Genomic DNA, 16,913 nt, shown 5'->3' with positions numbered 1-16,913 from the left:
ATTTTCGTGTGATGATTCAGATTAAACTATCCAGTATTAGAAAATCAATTAATATGATCTCTCTCTTAACTAGTTATAGTGATGAACATGATAATGCATTAGTAATTGTATTCCAGTAGTATATTATTCTGACTTGCACTATTATGTTTTGGGAAAAATAAATCATAAACTATAAGCTCTATTTCAATTAAACATATAAGCTCAGATAAGATTTGTGTTGGAGTTTGTGGTATTTCAAATTCTAAATTTTAACAGCAAGATTTTTAATTTTTACTGTAAATAAGCCATAAATGGAGCGTAAAAGAGATGGTACAGAACAAGGCCAACATATCTGATCTGACACATTCAACAAGACAATTCCAATTTGCCAAAGAAGCAGTCATTTATTGCTGATAATTGCCCTATCGTGACCTGATTCTTCAACGCCATCTAGTAAATATCTAAGCTGTTTTTTCAGTGTACTGGCTGATCCTCCGGTAATTTAAATCCTGTCCAGAGCAATGTCCTTATAATCTAAAGTGGATCTCTTCGTTCTCTGTCCATGTAATGTACTACTTGCCCATTTACTTAAATTTTTAATCAGCTCAGGGAGAAATTTCGAATCAGAGTTGTATGGAGGAGGTCAAAACATGCTTACACAAACATAATAGGCCTGTTTGTGAACCCATATGATGAAATCATCAGGAAAAGCCCATTAAAGGTCTTCAAATGGGCTGTAATTTCAGCTACAGGTATGGCTATTCCGTTTTCAGATATGTGTTTACAGTTTTGGCAAATTAGCACCATTCATAGTTTGCCAAATTAGATAAAAGCAGCACCTGTTTGTAGTGTGCCCATAGATGTACAGACAACTGTCAGTGGATAACTTTGATACTGATGAAATCTTTAAAATATGAGAGTTGTCAGGCAGCTTCTGAAGCATAATTTTTCTATGACTTCTTTGTTTATTGATGAACATGAATTCATCATCATAGATGATACAATTCCTGGCATGTATAAGTCACACTCTATGAATTTAATATGTGCTGTTCTGGGCATTGTTTTGTTATGTTGCTGAATGAAACTATCCCCACAGGGGCTGTAAGAAACAGTTAAGCTGATATTTTTACTCTAAAAACTATGGATGTGTTTGTCTTTACTTTGAATTTAGTTGTTGCTTATTTAGTCATGGATGGGGGTGCAGCACAATCCTTTTCTTCAGTTTTACTGGCTGTGGGATTATTGCAAGATCCTTTGCTAGGTAGAAAAAACCCAAAGACACAAGGTAATATGGGTAAGTAATAATCTTAGCCATAAATCATATCATTATAGCTTTTAATTTACTTCCCAAAGCACCACCCAAAGATATCCCTCTGTTCCCCAAAACAGTGCAGTACAGAAATGTTTACTCGCTGTTTATTGGAGACATGTGGGGGTTGTTTTAACGACACCCACAAAGGTGTTTTTGCTAAGTGATGGGCCAAAATGAAGTGCATGCTGAAATGGGAATGTTAGATACGATAGCATGATATGTCAGAATTAGCCCAGCGAATGATCTCTTTGATAGTCAAAAAGTGATGGCTGCAGCCTGATGAGGATTGCAGTCATTTGTCTTTTGTCAGTTGAACTGTTCCCTTCAGTTAAGACACCAGAAACCTTGGCATCTTAAACATCAAGACCATCCCAACGACTAGAGCACACAAAGTGAGATAAGTGCAGCATGGAAGAACAGAAATAATTCTGTTACCTTTCATAATACATCGTCAGATATTTTGCTTAACCTTCTGACCTACACATATGTCAACAAGAAAATATTTCAGTTGCATATCGTACGGCCTCACTGTTATAAACTGTGATAGTGACGATAATGCTGAACTCTTGACAAACTGGCAGGTGGTGTGATGTTTTGCTGGCTGCACATACTGTACTCTGCAGCTGTCAGAAAACAACTGCTAATATTGGATACACACTAGAGTTGGGTGATACTGTAGGAGTTTTGGAGATTTCTTGTACTGTATGCATGCCTTAACAGCAATCACTTGTGAAATGCAACACAAATAATTCAATATTAAAAGCATAATATATGCTCTGTCAGTACTTGAAGTGAACTTTGCAATAAATTGTACATTACATGGGCATGTTAGGTGTGAAAGACACAGATTGAAAGACATGACGGGGAACTACAATCATTCACTTGGTGAAGGCGTGATGATGATCACCAGTAGGTGTGGGAATCTTTTGGCTCCTCACCATTTGATTCGATTCCGATTCAGAGGTCAGCGATTCGATTCTAAACCGATTATCGATGCATCTTGATGCATCTCGATGCACATAATTTTTTTGTGTACATTTTCATGCATGATTAAAAAAAATAATAATAATGGATAAATCTTAGTTTGTTTGCTAATCACTTCCTACTTTTTTCTCATGTTGTGAGTACTTGGTACTTTCAAAGCAAAGTATTTGTAATGATCCATAAAATGAAAAGAATGAAAGAAATGTGGCAAGTCAACTTGAAGGTTACATTTGCCAGCAGACATCCCAGCTTTGCAATGAACCAACAGGAAAAGAAAAGTGTGCCTGTAGCAGCATGTAGTAAATTAATACAGCTTCAGCAAATTCGGAATCACTAACATAAAAAATGATAGACTTCTAACCAGCATATCCTCCTGTTATGTGCAATAAGCAATATCATTATTCAGACAAAAAAAAACAAAACATTTTACTGTACCAAATACACAGCTTTCATTCAAAAATAAAGAATCCTGTACCAGCAGCTCTAACACAAAAATAATGTTTGTGGACTTCAGCATTTTCTTAGTAACTAACAACATAAAAAGCTGCCCTTGTTTACAAATAAATAATAAAGAGTCCAAGACTTCTCACTATAAACAAAACATAGAATCCCTCAGACCAAAAAGCAAACATTTTGCTGTATACCACATTCAAAAACAGTTTTCATACAAAGTCTTAGGCACAACAATACAAAAACCAGCTCTCATCCAAAAAATGCAAAAGGCCGCAATTAAATCATATTGATTAATCATATACCATGACTTCAGTTTTGGTCTCGTTGTAGAGGGTTGCGATCGCTGTGTCAGTAAAATATCTTTGAGATGGGACGTTGTATCTCTGCTCCAAAGTGCGCAAAAGCACTGGTTCTCGAAAGTCCTTGGCAATAAAAGTTACAGTACAGTTTGTAATTCGGTTCACTCTTTCTGAGTTGGGTGGAAAATTTGATATCGCTTGCTCAATGGTCCTCCGGTTGGAAGCAACTACAACCAACTGTTTTTCTTCCTCCTCTGAGTGGAAATGTGGTTTCTCATGTTTGTCGTGTTTCCAAAATATTTTAGTTGCTTGCTTTTAAAGCAGAGGGTGCCGGTTGAATGTTGTGCTCAGCCATCTCATGTTTTTTGTTGTGTGCACGCCATCGACTGTCCGTGTGCTGCACTTCCACACTTATGAGTTCCCCTATTGCGTTCTGTCAACATTACGTTGTCAATTAACATTAAGAAAATCGATTTTTGACATTTGTGAATCGATTCAGAATCACCCACATCCGCATCATGATGCACCTAAGAATCATTATTTTTTCCACTCCTAATCACCAGTGCTAGAAATGTAGACTACAGGCCATCTGACATCTGACATCTCATGTCTTACTTTTGCCATCCACTGTAAAACTCTTTCTCTTGGTCAGTCAGTATCAGTTTTGCTAACATGTGCTTAGATATAATGAGTCTTTGGCTGCATAAGCTCATTAAGCAAATACAAAACAGCCTCTTAAAACTAATACGACATGTACCTGTTGGTTTGTGGTCAAAAAGGCAACCAACCTTGACATTGCATGACTTGATCTGGAAAAAATCTGGGTGTTAGAATTGGCCGTGGCTTTAATATTTTCATACACACACCTTTTAGCAATTTTTTTTTCCTGCCTTGTTCCCAACAATAGTAATTCCACCTAATCAATGTGTGATTCTGATGTGAAATTGTTGAAGTGGTGTTTGACCTTTCAAAGACACAAGGTAACAAACTTGATTTCTTTGTCATTACATAACACAGGGTTGCATAACAAAATGAAAGTTTTTTGTTCTTTCATGCTACACAAACATAGCACACATACATGTATTATATGCATTAACAAATATGCACAAACATTCTGTTGTGCATTTTTAAACTATGCATCAGGGTGAATGTAAACAGCAGCAGCAAGATGGTTAAGATGATATGGTCATCATCTTCATATTAAAAGTCTGACATCAGGTAAACACTGTCCATCAACTTTGACTGGGTCTGAGCACCAAGCACCAACAACGTGAACACAGTGTCCAACTTTCCTCGTCACTCTGTGGTCCTGCACTCTGTCAGCTCGGAACACAGTCCATCCGTCGAGTCCAACAGCTTGATCCCGGATATGTTAGTGGATAATCAACTAGAATGGCACTCAGTTGAGCGCATACCTCCACCAAGGGCTATCAGTCCCCTTTAATTGATTCAACCTCCATGATTATGAATGTTTATTCATTTTTAAGTCCTAACTGTATGTAACTTTCTGTCACTATGTGACTGACAAAAACAATTTCTTGAATCTTGAATCTTGAATCTTGAAATTAGATATGTCCGTTTGTCCTGACCTGCACCAGAAGTTAATTGGGTCTATTTTGGGCTGAGAAACATACTCCAAGTTTTGTAGAAATCTGTTAAGCAGTTTTCGTCTCATCCTGCTGACAAACCAACAAACACACAAACAAATTAACACAGGTCAATTGCCTCATTGGAGGTAATGAATATTTTTATAGACATGAATCAATAAAAACATCATAACGAGCTGCTATGTGATGCTTGTTTCATCAGGGCACTCACTCAGACCTATCATCTATGTTTGGTATAACTGAAAACTGAATCAGAGACAAGACACAAACATCAAGCAAGTAACAAACCTTCCGATTTGCTTTAATTTCTGCATGTATATCCTCATTACTGTATTGTCATTTTCTGTTTTGTTTTTGTTTTTTTGTTTTACAGACAAACTACTAATATGAACTAACGTCGCAGCTGAATGTGACCAGAGTCCTCCAAAAACTTGGGATATTTGTCAGTTTAAGTCTGTATCAATAGTCATTCTGTGCTATGGGACTTTGAAAAGCTTGATGAATACATCTTTCATTCTGTTGAAATGTGTCAGCAGTAGAGTCGTTTTTGAATCATTTCCCCTGACCTTCATGTCAGAGTGACTTTGTCAAAGTCAGCTGGAGTGCACATGAAAGCATGACGAGAATGATCGGTGCACAGCAATTAACATTCCAGCTATAATGACTAGAGGTGTTGTCATTCATAAGAGCCAATGAATGGCAAACACTCTGTAAAGGTGTTATTTTCATTGAGACCACAGTGCTTTTGGAGTGGTATTGAAGAGACATCAGTGAACCCGAAGGAATTTTGTCTATGGTGGAATCATGCCCTATCCTTTCTTTTAACAAAAAAGCTTTCAGGCTGTACCCCTGCAAACAGTCTGTGACTCCTGCTGCCTTGTCCTTGAGCCAATTAATGAAACTCCCTCTAATGATAAAGGCTCAGTTAAAGTCAAGAACTAAGCTTTATAACCCATTATTTCTTCCCTTAGTTGTTTAGTGAAGTTAAATGCATATGCAATCGTCCCTAAAATGAAAAGGCAGGTTCAGAAAGTTTAGCTGAAATAAATTACCATACAGTGTGTTTTCCAAGCTACAAGCTAAAAATTCTCCTTTACTTTGCAACTTATACTGCCCGTCAATTCAAGCAAATTCCTCCTTGCAGATGCTCTGAACTTTTATTTAGACTTGACTTGAAGGGGATTATTGGTCAACTGTGATTGCCCGTTTACTCTGTAGTTTGTTTTCGAGTTCAAGTTCAAACTTTGGCTGGGTCATTTAGGGACACTCAAACTTGAAGCCTCTCCAGCTTTACCTTGGCTCGCTGCCTTGTCCACTCATGCCCCTCCTGTCTGAGGCTGTGCGCGCTGTGCAGCACGGTTTCTTCTAAGATCTCTTTCTCTCTTCAGTCATATCTTCAGTCCAGCTCAGATCACAGTCCCCAAGCATGATGTCATCACCATGCTCCACAGCAAGGAAGGTGTTATCCAGATGTTGAGTGGTTCTTGGTGTTTCCGAGGTGTAGCTCTTGGTATTATGTAATCTGATCAATAATCGTTTTGTACATGGTGAGTCATTTGAATGACCAAACCAGCAGTTTGACAATGTAGTCTTAACTCAGTGTCTGCTAGTTAGAGATATATGCAATTAAAACGTGGTTCAGACTACTCCTTGACAAGATTTACCTTTAACAATCAAGCACAATAATAGTTTCCCCATGAGACTATAAAATTACCTCAAGAGAAAGAGTGGCCAAGTTAGGGCAAGAAGCTGAACTGAAACATGCAAACACACGCTGCATCTTCTTTGTAATATGTATTTACAGACTTACTGTTAACTATTATCTGGGTACATGTTTCGCTCAACTAAAATTTTTACTCAGTTTCACTTGAGTAAGATTTCTGTTTCTGTTATTATTATTAGTGTTAAATGATACTACTCTTTTCCCCTCTGGCTCAAATATAAATTTTTTCGTGAAGTATAGCGACAGATCACACAACTTATTTTGACTCATAAAAAAATCCAAATTAAATGTCATTATCGATTACTGGAATCAGCCGTACTCAAACTTTCCTGTGAAAGTGTTACATCAAATATCCATAAATATCAGTAAACCTGCTTGGAAATGACAGATAGCAAGAGGCTTCTTGTACTCATCAGAATTCCTGGAATTCATCATGTATAAATGTTTTCATCTGTTTCAAGGTAATTCAGCCATGTCATCCATGCTGACAGAGCAAATAGCGATGTCTATTAGCTGCTGTCTCTAGGTCAGCTGGCTGCACGGCTAACTGGACTAAATGCATAAGGAAGCTACAACCAAAGATAGCTAAGAAAGACCAGGATTTGTCAGTTTCTTTGGCGGAATACTGTCCACTATGTTTTGGGGATACCTTCAAATTCTGGACATATTTGACAAATTACACCTTTAATTTAAAACATTTTTTACTATTTATAGTGGTGAATCTCTACACCCCTGCTATTATAGGGTTAATCTAACTGTGCTCACTGTCTCTATACCATCTCATATGTAAATAATACAAATATCCCGTAAGAAAAAGAACATAAATGTTGTTGTTTTTTACACTATCAGTGCATTTATTTGATACACGAAGGATCATGAAACCCCATCAACTGAGTTCATGGCTCTGGACCGACTCATAGTAAATCTCCTCTACTCAGTCATATAAAAATGTGTTTGGAATGTTCAAAACCAGTTGAGTACTAATTTAGCTATTTGTTTGCCCTTATTTAGTGGTGTTTTGTTATTCATGTCTGACTTTCCTGATGTGACTCTGCTGTAATTTTCCTTTTGGGTTTGTAAAGCACTTTATTTATCAGTCTTTGTAGCCAAAAAGTCCAGAGGTCCATTTTTTTCATGTAAGCTTTCCAAAACCATGTAAAGCATCATTGACACAACAATTGATGACATCTAGCCTAAACACTTGCCGTATTCCTGTAGATAAAGAGAATAAAAAAAACAAGCAAAGACAGCCAAGGGTGTAGACAGCACTCAGACTTTCTCAAATTTCACTTTCACACTCACACACACACACATGCACACAAAACAAACAAAAATGAAGCCACTGTCTGTGGCCATGAAGTTTTCACTTCACACTTTTCCCCCTCCTCTTTTCTTCTCTCAGCATATCACTTGGGCAGACACTTAGACAGAAGGAAGTAAAACACATAGCGAGGCATAAAGGAAGCAGTCAGTGTGCTGTGGCTGCTACACGCGGCCTTGTTTATTTTTTGTTTGGCATGATGTACACTTTGTAAAATGATTTTGCAGAAGAACACAGGTTAGCCAATCTCTCAGTATTCTAATTTTTTTGACATCCTTGACTCACTCTTTACTTTATGCTTTCTCTTCCTCTGTCACTTCTTTTTTTCTTTTCCTGTTCCCTATACCATATGTCAGTCTCGAGTGAACGACATGAGCGTGTGCTTCTGTGGTTGTCTGTTCATGGCAAAATAATTTGAAAATACTGCAAAACATTGAATTCTGAGTGGCCAATTTTTGTTTTTGTTTTTTATGGTTTAAAAAGATGTACTTTGGAGATCATCTTAACAAAAGAAATTATGAAAGAAACAGTAACAACCCATATGTTTCAGCATGACTCCAGAGGAAGTATGCAATCAAAGTTGTATGCACAAATCGTTAAAACCTTGAAAATGGACTTGTGAGACGATGAGACACTGGCACTGCTCAAAATGCTGAAACGGTTTCAGAAAAAAATTCTAGTTTTTTGTCTTCGCAGTGGGATTTTCAGAGAAGATGCATTAGTCTAATCAGATTTACAGACATCTAGGTAATCAGATGATGCATCTTTATTTGGAGGAAATTGCTGAGTAAGTAAACAAAGGCTTTGGTGCTTCTGCTGTTATTAATGTTGGACTGGGACTAACGCAGATGTTAACCTTTTTACTACATATAGTCCTAAGTGCATTGTAGATTAATGTCACCTAAACCCTGCATTGAAATCTGCTTTTGTGTTGCAAATGAGGATCAGAGTCTTAATCATAATCTGTTTTGGTTTAAAATTCAAACATTTGGACCGTCAGCAAAGATGGTGCTTTGCTGGGGATGTGTTAGAAAAGCTTTTAACTAGGTTTTGTTTGCTCGCAGTGTGTTGGCTATACACTTAGTGGTATTAAAAAGGACTTGACAAATCATGACATGTACGGAACGTATCAAGAAGATGATACATATTTTTAGTGTTCTGGGAATACAATACTGTTAATGCTTAAACATACTTAAAGCATGGATCAGATAGATTTGGTGTATTTGTTTGCAGCATTAATTCAGATAAAATAACACAGTAATGCATGCACTGTTAATCGATAATAGAAAAGCACAAGATGCCTTCAGCACAACACACAAACTGCAATGCTGAAGTATTAACAGTTAATCAGTAAATTAGACATCAGGAAATAAGTGGTCATTTGAAATTATTATAACTGATCATGTTATTATTATTTGATTTCATCATTTGTGCATTCATAATAACAGAGTTCATTTGAATATTCTGTTGATTGGAATTGCTTAATCCACTAATTGCTACAGCTCTAGAATGTCACCATTTCCCACCCCCTCACCTTGCAGCTAAACATATCAGCACAACAGCTTTTCCAAGCAGCAAGTGTAGAGAGCCATAGCGACCTAACGTTAGCTAAGCTTATAGGCTAGCTATTGTTGTTTAAAGAGTATACTGAGACACTGCGGTGATTGTCAAAATAATCAAAAACACTATATGCAATGATAAATACTATTAACAATATGTACAAAGCTAACAATGAAAACTAAAGTAACTATAAGGCCTGCACGATATGAGGAAAATCTGCGATGTGCGATAACACTGTTCAGCATTGCGATGACGATATAACTTGCGATAAATAAACAAATATTGAAGTTTGCATATCATTAACTATACAGTTAATGATGGCTACGTTAGTTTTGAATTGTTGGTGTAGGTCTTTATGGTTGTATTGCAGGTGGTGATGGAGGTTGGTTGTGTTTCTTCTAGAAGCTGCAACAACTGCTCGGCATGTTTTACACAGTACCTGTGTTTGTAACACGTCGTCTCTCCTGAATCCAAAATAAGTCCATATAGCGGAAATGCTGTTTCTTTTCACCACAAGGTCTTCGTCGACCACAGTTTCATCGCATTTCTCTCCTCCCTCATCCATCATAACCTGGCAACCACCACCAAACTGATGCTGATTAATTTTGTCAGGTTAGCTTACGGCTAGCTGGGGCTTCATCTGATTGGCCCTTGTATCAGGGGCTCTGTCTAAATGTTGGCATGCTCAAGGTGCATGCATGGCGCATGTAAGCAAAATGATTTTTCTTATTCATCACGTCAGGCAGTCTTTTGTTCATGTTCATATCGCGATGACAATGAAATTTCGATTTATTGGGCAGCCCTAGTAACTGGTGATGAAAAAGCACTGTTATATGATCAAGTTTAGAGGCAAAGGTAAAGTCAAATCTAAGCAATAGTTAAGTTAGATACTTAGATACTTTTAACATTTAAAAAGCCAGCTAGGCAAGCTAGTGAAGTGATGATCAAATCTTAAACAACCCTGAAAACACTACAAAAACAAACTGTCAACAAGAAAGTACAAAGGTAATTGTGACAGGCTAATTTAAGGATGACAGCAATATTGTAGGGATGTCTATTGGTACTTTCACAAAACATTAACACTGAGATTTTGACTAAGCGGATTAAGGCAATTTCCGGAATTACACCACTTAACTGTAATGCAGCCTTTGAAAACAGGAAAAGATGTCAAACGATATCCAAAATCATAGACGGTACATAGTCTAATATAGCCCAGCCCTACGTGCAGTTTTTGTGACACTGAAGTGTGTGTCTTTTTCAGAAAAACATATTTGAAGGCAAACACTGCTTACTACTCAGAGCTAACTCTGAATTAATAAGTTGCATCTGCATCTGTTGTCTGTGTTTACTACATGACAGTACAACAGTCGCCTCGAGTAATAGAGATAACACTTGTTACATTTTATAATGTTGATTTTTTACAATAAATGGTTGAATTATTTCACAGACTACTGGTTAATTTATGTTTTGCACAATTTATTCATAGTAACCGCAAACAAGTAATAAGTGTGCCTGTGGCAGCTGTCTTGAAAGTTGAGCAGTGAACAAACTTACTTTGCCTCACAGATTGACTGTTTTTAATTGCCATTTCAGCAAAACAGCCTGGAACTAATGTTTCTTGTATTTTGGTTTCTGGTTGAAAAGAAAAGTTCTTTGACATTTCTCTAAAAAGAACCCCTGTGGACTGGAAAACACTGCTGTTGATCACAGAGGTTACTGTGCAGCATACAAATTTAAAGTTCAGTGAGGAGAGCAAACTGTGCAGCAGTTCCCAGTAAGCATACACACACACACACACCACAAATAAAAGTATAGCACCCAGATATAGTGTAAGACAGGCAGGGTTCTGGGGCTTTCCAAATAAAAGCTGTAGTGTTGTGTTACACCAAGCTGAACCTTTATTTTTTCAGTCTGTTATGTGTTCAGCAATTATCCATGGCTGCCTTGTGGTGTAAAAACCAGACCACAATTTTAAGAGTTAAAATCAAGGATTTTTCCTTTTTTTAATCACCAAATGATATAAACTAGGATTAGTTTGGTGAAGTTCCAAGTTCCACTCATATATACAGCATACCACAATGCCATCAAATTCAATAGAGCATCATAGGCTGAGGCAACAATGTAACTATATGGTCTCGTATTAGTAGAAAGAATGCCCAGTGCACTCTGATGACTTGGCAGTGAGTGTTTATTTTGTTACGCATTAAGTAGCCTCAACTATCTCTAATATCTTATCTTCCTTCGTTGGCTAATCCTCTTCAAGCCTTTGTAGAAGGAACACTGTTACTTTTCTGGGTTGTACTTTTGATGCTAGATTAACAACATGTGCAGTCTTTGATTTATGAGAACACCCTCATGTAGCCTCATTTAGGTGGGTACCTCAAGGTTGGTTCTAAACTAGTTCTTAACATTTTTGTCACACTATCTGTGTGGCTCAGGCTCAAAGTTGCCCAGCAGAACATTGCATAGTAAAGAGATGATCATTGCTATTCAGTTTACCTGTTGTTCACAGTGAGCTCATTTGTCATGCTTTGTCAGAGATGTAATCAAATTTATTTTGCCCTTGCAATTTATTAAGTCTTATCATTTTGATGGCATGTGGAAACAGTTTTCACAAGAACTACTACTGTGTTCACATTAAAAGCATTTACTGTGAAGAAAGGGCTGAGTTACTGTCAACAGTAGCAGTACATCATAACTTTGTCAGTGAATGGAACATAACAATACAAATGTAGCTCCTGCTGTGATAGTGCTGTTTGAGGGACTAAATGACTGCTGGTAAATAGTGATAAATGAGGCAGTGTTATGCAGAGGAGGATTGCCATGTTGTTGTAAAATATGACACTGCAGGTCACTAAAAGTACGACAGTCTGCTTTATAGTTATCTGTTTTATGACATTATATTGTTACACATGTAGGATCTTGAAAAGAACTTCCAACAACAAAATTGGGATGTGAAATTAATATGAGTTATGTTACCAATAACTGGTCACAGATCTCTTAACGAAAGTATGGAAAGATGTTCAAGAATTTTAGCTTTTTCAAATAATAGACTTTATTCCTGCTGGAGAGGAATACCAGGGAACTTCTTTTGTATTTTGTGCCACACATCTCTGTTCTCAATGCTACAGCATAGCAGTAGCCCTGCGCGTCTTGTTTTGGATCCTGTTGAAAGATTTAAGCTGTAGTCTGTAACTATGGTTTTGCTATATTTGCTAAAATTGTCATTATGAACTGACAGTAGAGAAAAATACAGATCAGCTGTGAAAATATCCACTGTCTGTGGGTCCACCCAGTGCCTCACCATCACCCTAATTTGATTTGCAAGAATCCACCTCTCCTGAATCAACACAACCAATCAGAGCCAACGGTAGTGTCTGAGAAGTGTCTGCTGGCAGCCCCCCTCCCTTGCACAGTGCGTACTCAGCAGTACCCCCTCCCCCACGCAGCACCTGCTCACACCTGATATGTTCAAGCTCAAATTAAACTAAACAATAGGCGTGTTCAAGTTGAACTCCAGCTGACCGCCTGCAACAGCAAGATCTGCTGGCGACTGTAGGGACGGGGATACAAACGCTGCTATGAAGTCGGACACTCTCTACATGACGGGAACAGAAAGGGCTAATAAGCGTGGATAGTACAAATAACACTGGAGTTGAACCTGTGTTGTCTGCATGCAAGACACAGCAGTTAACCACTTCTCTATCATCACCACAAGTAGGGTGACAGAACTGAGCAATTTATTGACGACATTATTATCACATAACACTGTACATATTATCTATTTATTTTTTTAATATACTTACATTGCACTAATGCCTTTTACTTTTTACTTGTTCTTCTTACTCTATTTATGTTGTGTGAATAACCGGATGCTGCTAAAATTTTGTTGTACACTGTGCAATGACAATAAAAGGACTCTAATTCTGATTCTGATCTTTCAGGGTTGTTGCGTTACATGAAGAATTTTATAGGTTTATTCATGTTGACTACCCCATAGGTGCAGCCACATGGCTGCTACTTATCTGTGATATTTGAGTAGAAAAGAGGCACAGGCGCTTACGGATATGGAAATTCATTGAAACACACGTCATATACGTCAGCGTAGATGAGAGCCAATTAGGGCAAAGTCCTGACGTCATGAAAGTGGGTCTAGGCTCGAGCAGCACCTGGAGAGCAACTGCTCAACTGCTCTGCAGCCACCTTGCTCTCGCCTTGCTCCCACGATAACTTAAGGTCATGTGGCATCGAATGCGTAGCAGAAACCACTCCCATCATGTCATCATGGACACATTTTAACTAGCCAACATCACGATTTAGACAGCGCTACTCGCCTAATGGCGGCGAGGCAGCAGGGCGGAAAAATGCCCCACCATTGCCCCCATCAAAGAAAAGAAATAAGAAGACTGACGAAGAAAAGCAGTTTAAAAATAAAGTATTGGACCGTGCCCGAAAGAAAACTAGGATAAATATCGGAGCGTCATTTCAGAGGTGGAGGAAGCTGCGGGATTTGTAAGGACTCAAGAGCAACCCAGAGTTGGCTGCTTTTTTGCTGGACAAGTAAGGACCCCTGCTTGATATATGTTTCGTTCTATTTTTTAACCACAAGGTTAAGATGGCAGTGGTTACAGTAATTCCTTGCAGTAACCCATATCACCTTACGATGTTGCAGTCGAGCTACGTAGCTTGTTGGTAAATCTAGCTTGTTAGCTTGTATGCTAACTCCTGTGTTTAGCTTTGTCTTTATGGCTACTGGTTAGCAAAAGTGTCTTTCAAGTGACCAGGCAGTTATAACATAGTTTGTGTTCAGTATGCTCTGAAGTAGTTGAATTGGTTTCGAGAAATAACGTTACTCATGTTTCAGAGTGGCAACATGGCGTTGCACCGGGTAACGATTATCTGGTAACTACGTCTACTGCAATGTGAGGAATATTGTTTGTTACTTGGGATATCTGCAGTGACTCGGCATGAGGCACTCATCATTGTCATTTAGTTGTATTGATCAGGAAAAGAGCAAACAGGGCATATTTTGTTGGTATTTTGAATACACCATCTTGGTTATCTGGCTTCCTCTGTTACCATGGTTAAAAGCCTGCTTGTGCAGGGCACACATAGACACAAACACACATATATATATATTCATATATATACACATAGACCTATGCACATGTGAACGTATATACGTTCACATATACATAGTAATTAAGTTAGCTAATACATAAAATGATTAAAACATAAAATAAAGACTAAATAAATATATAGGGGTGCACAGGTAGTTTGGTGCACATGCCACACATGCAGTAGACCCGGGTTCGCATCCCGGCCGGAGGACCCTTGCTGCATGTCACATCCCCATTTTCTGTCTATCCACTTTTAAGTAAAGGTGACTATGCCTGTAGATTATATAAAGTAAGTGAGCAGAATAAATAGAATAGTAGGACTGAGTGTTTTGTAGTAAAAGTTTCCTAGTCTCTGACATCCAGCATGCTGCACCAGATTACCAAGACTCGTTCACCAGCGGGAGGGCCTGAGGGCCAGAGCCCCATCGCACCTGCAATGCACCTGATTGTGTGTGGCAGGCAGACAGCGAGGCGCACAGATGTGAGAAACCATGCAGGCAAGCACTAAACAAGCAACTACAATGACATTTCCCTAGAAGAAAGCTGATTTACATAGTTAATCAGTGGTTTCAGTGAGAGTAACATTTATCAAGAGCCTCTGAGAGGGAATTTTATCTTTTGAAGTTTTAAAAAAGACAAAATGTCACACAGCCAAATTTTAAATTACAGTGGTAAGGGTGATTTCCAGAGACTCAGAATTCTTTGCCGGGCAATTAAGAGAGGTAACAGCAATGATATTACCTTGAGTCGCCGTCACCATTATTTCGTCTGGAGGCCTGCTGAAAATTGCTATATGAGGAGATGGAGAGATCCCCAACCCCATGACCTTCAAAATTGTGTCAAAATATAGCTGCCAGAAGTTAAGCAGTTTGGGGCATGACCAGAACATACAGGTCATATCACAAGGGGTCTGAGAGCATCTGCTGCATCCGTCATCCGTGCCGCCTGGATAAATCTTGGCTATCCTGGCTTTGCTGTAGTGGATCCTGTGTACCACTTTGAATTGTATAAGGCTAAGCCTAGCGCAGCTGGAGGAAGAATTAACTGCTCGCAAAGCTTTCTCCCAAAAGTCATCAGACGGGGAAATTTGCTGTTTGTTCTCCCAGCTGGCCCTAGTTTTGTTGACAACAGTGGAGACGAGTTTGTAGAAGTGGGACATGTGGCTCTTAGGTAAGGTTTCAGCTTTAAGAATAAGATCCATACCGCTTTGGGTTGGGATCTGAGGGAATTGAGAGGAGTGGGTCCTGGCAAAATCGCGTAATTTAAAGTATCTAAGAAAATCGGAGCTGCGGAAGTTAAAGGTTGGGCGTAGTTGTTCGAAGCTAGCAAAACAACCGTTAACATACATACATTTCAGATATCGGGGGCCACTCTTATCAAAAAGTGTGAATTGTGGGTCGATTTTAGCAGGCAGGAATAAATGGCTATAACAAATGCGAGTTATCTGATGGAGGCTGAGCCAGCAGAAGTGGTGCCTGATTTGTGCCCAGATTTTCAGAGTGCCAGTCACTATGGGATTAGACGAATAGAGCAATGGGGAGTAAGGTAGGCTACTGCAAACCAGGGCCTGGAGCGAAGAAGAGGTACATGACTTGGCCTCTATCTGACACCAATTGTTCTGAGCTGAAGTAAGCCACAGCATAACCTTATGGGCCTTAGCAGCCCAGTAATAACCAATGAGACTGGGCAGACCAAGCCCTCCAAGGGATTTGCTCTTCTGCAATAAAGATCTACTAGCCCTGGCATGTTTACTGGCCCAAATAAATGAGGCGATAATACTTCCTATTGCAGGGAAAAATGACCGGGGTATGTAAATTATCAAACATTGAAAAATATATAGATATTTGGGGAGTATATTCATCTTCACAGCTTGTACTCTTCTTGCTAAAGAGAGCAGTAGGCGGCCCCACGTCTGCAAATCAGACTTGACTTTTTCCATCAAAGAAGCAAAGTTCTGCTCCCGTAATGTGCAGACAGATCTTGTAATTGCAATGCCTAAATATTTGAAACCTGAATTAGATGGGGCAGACAGGGGCAGTTCCACAGCTGATTGGTTAATAGCATAGCACTCACTCTTTGAGATGTTTAATTTGTAACCTGAGAGTTTGCCAAAAGACTTCAGGACTGAGAGAACATGAGGAATGCTCGACTGAGGGTTGCAGATGTACAGAAGGAGGTCGTCGGCGTATAACAAGACCCTGTGGTCTGTGCCCCATCCCTGAATCCTCTTAACTCCCTCTTCAGCCTTTAAGGCAATTGAAAGTGGCTCAATAATGACTGCAGACAGGCGTGGAGGGAGCGGATATCCCTGTCGCGTCCCACAGTATAAAGGAAAGGACTCAGAGTGCTGGGTGTTAGGTAGGGCTGAAACGATTCATCGAGTTACTCGATTAACTCGATTATAAAAATTCCTCGAGGCAAAAACTCTGCCTCGAAGCATCGTTAAATTCCTATGACGCGCACTATACGCGCAGGGATCTGATTGTTCCACACGGACCATTGTTCAGGAAGCACACCAGCGCGTCATACATTTTGAATTTAGCTGGCTGGCACAA

General features: G+C 38.9%; 1 protein-coding gene across 13 annotated transcripts in view; it reads left to right on the top strand.

Moving 5' to 3' along the window:
- Positions 1 to 16,913, top strand: part of thrb (thyroid hormone receptor beta) — a 161,225-nt gene that overhangs the window by 14,580 nt on the left and 129,732 nt on the right. Inside the window, exon 2 of one of the 13 annotated variants that reach the window (XM_030412034.1) lies at positions 9,609 to 9,620. The exons of the other annotated variants lie outside the window; for them this stretch is intronic. The gene's annotated coding sequence lies outside the window, so the exon portion shown is untranslated. The remainder of the gene's footprint in view (positions 1 to 9,608; positions 9,621 to 16,913) is intronic. 13 annotated transcript variants of the gene reach the window in all.

The sequence above is a fragment of the Sparus aurata genome, chromosome 3 (genome assembly GCF_900880675.1).
Source record: "Sparus aurata chromosome 3, fSpaAur1.1, whole genome shotgun sequence".
Classification (NCBI taxonomy): Eukaryota; Metazoa; Chordata; class Actinopteri; order Spariformes; family Sparidae; genus Sparus; species Sparus aurata.
This window is presented reverse-complemented; position numbering and strand designations above follow the sequence as displayed.